The sequence below is a fragment of the Chrysochloris asiatica genome, unplaced genomic scaffold (assembly GCF_000296735.1).
Source record: "Chrysochloris asiatica unplaced genomic scaffold, ChrAsi1.0 scaffold00228, whole genome shotgun sequence".
Lineage (NCBI taxonomy): Eukaryota > Metazoa > Chordata > Mammalia > Afrosoricida > Chrysochloridae > Chrysochloris > Chrysochloris asiatica.
In genome coordinates this window covers 4,074,103-4,080,010 of record NW_006408746.1, presented here as the reverse complement: position 1 = coordinate 4,080,010, position 5,908 = coordinate 4,074,103, and the positions used below count along the sequence as shown (strand labels likewise).

Genomic DNA, 5,908 nt, shown 5'->3' with positions numbered 1-5,908 from the left:
GGAAACCCTGTACAGGGTCGCTATGGGTCGGAACCGACTCGATGGCACTTAACAACAACAACAACATTGAAGTTTTACCTGTAATTATGCTTTTTCTTACAATACTTACTCAGCTGTTCCCAGCTAGGTTTCTTGGTATCAACCACTCCTCTGACATTCATTACTCCCTATTTAGCAGGTTCTCATCCATCCTTTAAATTTTACTTGTATTCCCATCTCTTTTATGAACCCTTTCCTGATCATTCTAGGACAATATATGACACACTACAGCACTTGTCTGCTGACCTGCTGTGGGCTAATGTATTGATTTTTCCAACTCTTTTATTTTCTACTGTCCCAATAGACATCTTCAATATGGTCTAGCAAGGTAGTCCCCTTTCTGAATTGAAAGCATTGAGTTTTATTTCATTATCTCCTTCGAGGAAGAAAATCCTGATTGAATAAACAGTCTGCAACGTATATCCATATTTTCCCCGTGTAGCAAACAAGTTTTCATTCTAATTTATCTGATTTCAAGATATAAAAGTATGTGTTGAATGAAAAAACCCATGGCTAGATCACTGTCAATACTAAAGTAATGCACTTCTCTTAACTCTTGCCCAGGAAGAGTTTCTCCAGAATAACACATGAATTCTCTAACAGTCTGTACATCATTCCTAGGAGTTTTTAAAAGCATAAAATTAGCAAACTTAATTGTTGTTGTTGTTAAGCATCCTCACGTCTCTTCTGATTCATAGCAACTCTGTTTAGGGTTTCCAAGGAGCAGCTGGTGGATTTGAATTGCTAACCACAATTAGCAGTCCAGTGCTTACCCTGCAGTGCCACACAGGGATTCCAGCAAGCTTACTAAAGACTCTATTTTTAAAGTAAACAATTGATTTCCTGAAAGTAGTTTATGATTATATAACCAAAACATAGCACATTTGACAAAATATTTGTAGACATTTATAAGTATAAAATAAAATATATAACCTCTAAAAGCAAGAATAGTACTGAAAGGGATATATGAAATGGGATGTCAAAACATGAGTGAAATGAATGAATTTCGTATCACCTAAAGTGAGAAATGAAAATTTATAAGTAAAGACAACAGAAAGGGGCTTAGTATCAATGCTTTCAGATGTGGTTGGTAACTCTGTTGTGTTTTCTAGAAATCAATAATGCCAGATTGCAAATATACCTTACAGCTTCCCTAAAATTAGCTACATTCATCATGAAGCTTCCACTCAAGGCATGTCTAGTAAGCTAACCTAGTCCAAATCCTGTTTGCCATAGAGTATGAGAATCATTGTTTTTGTTTGTTTGTTTTTCTCCTTCTTTTGCTTTTGCTTTTGCTGTTGTGTAATCTATCATTACTGAGGAATATATAATATTCACATTTGTAGTACTCTGTTCATTACAAATATAGAACACCTTATAACATATATGTTGTGGCATACAACATAGAGAATAAACCTACAAATATTGAATATTATTTTCTATTGGAAATGTGTTTTCATGAAGACTGGTGGAGCTAATGGAGAGGTTGAGGGAAAGGAGTTGTTTCTTGATATTGTTTTTATGTAGGATATTAATAAGTCATTTTTTTACCAGATGGTTTCATACTGATTTTTTTTCAGGAACGATCTATCCAATAAATTTCTCATATTCCTGATTATAACCAATGACAGGAAGTTTTTCACTTCCTCTCTGGGATAGTAAATTCTTCACTATCTGTCCAACTTTATAAACCACAGAGATTTCAGAATACAGATTATGTGAGCTTTCCTAGGTTGAGGTATGCAGGACCTGTATTTTGGGAAAGCTATCTTATTAGGGTCTATGTATTGATTCTAGCCATCCCTGCTGAAAACTACCTGGTCCTATATATACTTGCTCTCAATATTTTCTACATGTCACTGTTAAAATAAGATTGATGTGCAGAACAACAATTTTACCTAGAGCAGAATTGTATTAACTTTTCTAACAGATACAAATGCATTGCCAATACAAAAATAATGTAGCATCCCAATATGTTCATTTAATAAAATTAAAATTTTTATCGTATCATATTAGAATTAGATCTTGAATATATAATATTTCTACAATTTATATACATTCTGTAGCTTAATTCAATAGCTGTGTTGGAGCTTAGTAGGGGCAGTAGATGGGTAGATAGTAGACCTTGACAAGATAAGGTCTAGTACCAAATGACAAATCATTTATTGCACATATGCACAAAGGCCATATCAAATATACTAAAATTAAAAAATCTCATCATTTTTAGTTCAGTTTGTTGTACTGTGGTGGCTTGCATGCTGATGTGACTTTGGGAGCTATGCCAACAGTGTTTTCAACACCAGCAGGTGGATAGGTTTTACCGGAGCTTATAGATGAAGGTACACTGGGAAGAAAGAGTATTAGACTATGTATGATGGCCATTGAAAACATTATGAATAGCAGAGGAATACTGTTGAATATAGCGCTGAAAAAAATTAGCTCCTCAGGTTGGAAAAAACTCAAAATATGACTAGGGAAGAGCTGACTCCTCAGAGTAGATTTGCTCATAGTGACATGAATTAGACATACCTTTTGGGACCTTGGTCAGCAGTTCGAAACTACCAGCGGTTCCGCGGGAGAAAGATGAGGCGTTCTGCTCCCGTAAAGATTAACAGCCTCGGAAACCCTGTGCAGGGTCGCTATGAGTCGGAACCGACTCCACGGCACATAACAACAACAACAACATTGCTGATGGGCACCACTCAAATTGAGGAGAAATGGATTCACACATCCATTAATAATTAGGACATCAAAGATATGAAGTATAAACTGAGTAAAATTAAAAGTTGTAAAATGAAAGAGAACACATAATGATCATTATCCTAGGCATTTAGTGACCTAAAATGGACTGTTACTGGCAATTCTGAATCTGCAATCATATGGTTTACTATGCCAGCAACATCAAATTAAAGAGGAATAGCATCACATTCATCATCAAAAAGAACACTTCAAGATCTACCTTTAAGTACAATGCTGTTTGTGATAGGATAATATTCATACACCTACAAAGAAGACAGCTGTTTCTCTTCATTTAAAGTTGTGCCCCATCAGCAAATGAAGGTTTTACTCCCACAGGCTTTACTCCATTTGCATTATCAAGTCAACTCCACTTTAAGCAGGCAGCTCTTCCCCAGTCGCATTTTGAGTGCCTTCCAACCTGAGGGGCTCAGTTTCTCGCACTGTATCTGACAGTGTTTCTCTGCTATTCATAAGATTTTCAGTGACTAAAGACTTGGAAGTAGTTCTTCACTCTTTCTTCCTAGTCTGTCTTGTCTGGAAGCTCATCTGAAACCTGTCCACCATGGGTGAACCTGCTGGTATTTAAAATACCATAGCTTTCAGAAACATAGCAAATGACAAGCCACCATAGTATGACAAACTGACAAATAAGTGGTGGTCGTTTGGTTTTAAGTGGAAACTGTCACCTTAAATATTGAGGAGTTCTGTGTGTATGCATAGTAGAATGCTCCAGGGATGGGGGTGGGCACCCCCTCTAGTCACCAGAATGGAGGTTTGCAGACAGTGAGAGACCAATGAACAGATACAGTTGTGCTGATGGAGCACAACTCAAAATGAAGAGAAACAGCTGTAAACATCCACTGAAAACTGGAACATGGAATGTACGAAGTATGAATTTGGGAAAATTGGAAGTTGTCAAAAATGAAATGGAATGCATAAACATCCATATCTTAGGCATTAGTGAGCTGAAATGGACTGGTGTTGGCCATTTTGAATCTGACAACCACATAGTTTACTATGCCAGAAATGACAAAATGATGAGGAATGGTGTTGCAGTCATTGTCAAAAAGAACATATCAAGATCAGTCATGAGGCACAATGCTGTCTGTGATAGGATAATATCCATACGCCTACAGAGAAGCCCAGTTAATATCACTATTATTCAAATTTACTCACCAACCATTAAAACAAGTGAGGATGAAATAGAATAATTCTATCAACTTCTTCAATCTGAAATTGATCAAACATGCAATCAAGATGTATTGATCATTATTGGTGATTGGAAAGCAAAGGTTGGAAGCAAAGAGGAAGGATCAGTGGTTGGAAAATATGGCCTTGGTGATAGAAATGATGCTAGGGAATGAATGATAGAGTTCTGCAAAACCAATGATTTTGTTCATTTCAAATACCTTCTTTAGACAGCACAACAGACAACTATACACATGGACCTCACCAGATGGAATACATAGAAATCAAATTGACTACATCTGCTTAAAGAGACAATGGAAAAATTCCATATCATCAGTGAAAACAAGGCTAGGAGCAGACTGTGGAACAGACCATCAATTATTCATATGCAAATTCAAACTGAAGCAGAAGAAACTGAAAACAAGTCCATGAGAGCCAAACTATGACCTTGAATATGTATCACCTGAATTTAGCGATCATCTGAAGAAGAGATTCGATACAACACTAAAGACCGAACACCACAAGAGTTGTGGGATGACATCACGAACATCATACATGGAGAAAGCAAAAAGTCATTGAGAAGATGAGAAAGAAGGAAAAGGTCAAATTGGATGTCAGAAGAGACACTGAAATTGTTGTCCAGTATAGAGATGCTAAAGCAAATGGAAGAAATGAGGAGGTCCAAGAGCTGAACAGAAAATTTCAAAGATCAGCTCGAGAAGATAAAACGTTTACTGATGAAGATCAAAGAGCACAGCCTTCAGGGCTATAAATCTTTTGAGGAACACAGTCTCAGCTTCATCATTCTCCTGAGAAGCAGCTGGTGGTTTTAAACTTCTGACTTCATTGTTATCAGTCCAATACTTAATTCTATGTGCCACCATGATTCCTTGTGATGTATGTTAGACAACTATTTCTTGTTTTACTATCTACTGTGTCAAAAATACAAAGCAAGCATGCTGATCCTATTTACATTATTCCAAACATCTGTTATCTTTCTAAAAGTTACATATTGTTTACATAAAAAAGAATATATTTTAGGGTCTCTATAACAATTTACTTCTTAATTTTGTCAATATTTAAGTAGATATGACCTCAGTAACTTCACTGTGTTTGGTGGAAAGAATGGATTATTTAAACATCAGTCGTTTAAGCTTGTGGTTTCTATGCTTATTTGAAATATTTCCAAAGGACTCAGAAATGCTTTTGTAATCTGAAACTTAAAAGAAAATCTCCCAAAAAAGAATATGATAAAATTATTTCTTTTTAATGAAAACTCCTGTTCTGTGTAGTGCTGGTGGTGGTGGTGTGTCATGGAGTCTGTTCCAACTCATAGCGACTCTGTACAGGGTTTCTGAGGTTGTAAATTTTTATCCATATCAATCATGAGGTACAATGCTGTATGTGATAGGATAATATCCATGCGACTATAGGGAAGCCAGTTAATACCACTATTATTCAAATTTATGCACCAACCATAAAGTCAGTGAGTAGGAAATAGAAGAATTCTACCAAATTATTCAATCTGAAATTGATTAAACATGCAATCAAGATGTATTGATCATTATTGGTGACTGGAGTGCAAAGGTCAGGAGCAAAGAGAAAGGACCAGTATTTAGAAAATATGGTCTTGGTGATAGAAATGATGCTGGAGAACGCATAATAGAATTCTGTGAAACCAATAATTTGTTCATTTCAAACACTTTCTTTAGACAGCATAACAGACAACTATACACATGGACCTTACCAGATGGAATACATAGAAATCAAATTGACTACAATTGTGGAAAGAGAAGATAGAAAAGCTCCATATCATAAGTGAAAACAAGGCGAGGGACAGACTGTGGAATAGACCATCAATTACTCATATGCAAATTCAAACTGAAGAAGAAGAAAATGAAAACAAGTACACAGGAGAAAAAATATGACTTCGAATATATCC

At 36.0% G+C, this 5,908-nt stretch overlaps 1 protein-coding gene across 1 annotated transcript in view; it reads right to left on the bottom strand.

Annotated features, from left to right (window-relative positions):
* Window positions 1-5,908, bottom strand: part of PRR16 (proline rich 16) — a 432,695-nt gene that overhangs the window by 209,733 nt on the left and 217,054 nt on the right. The window lies entirely within an intron of this gene.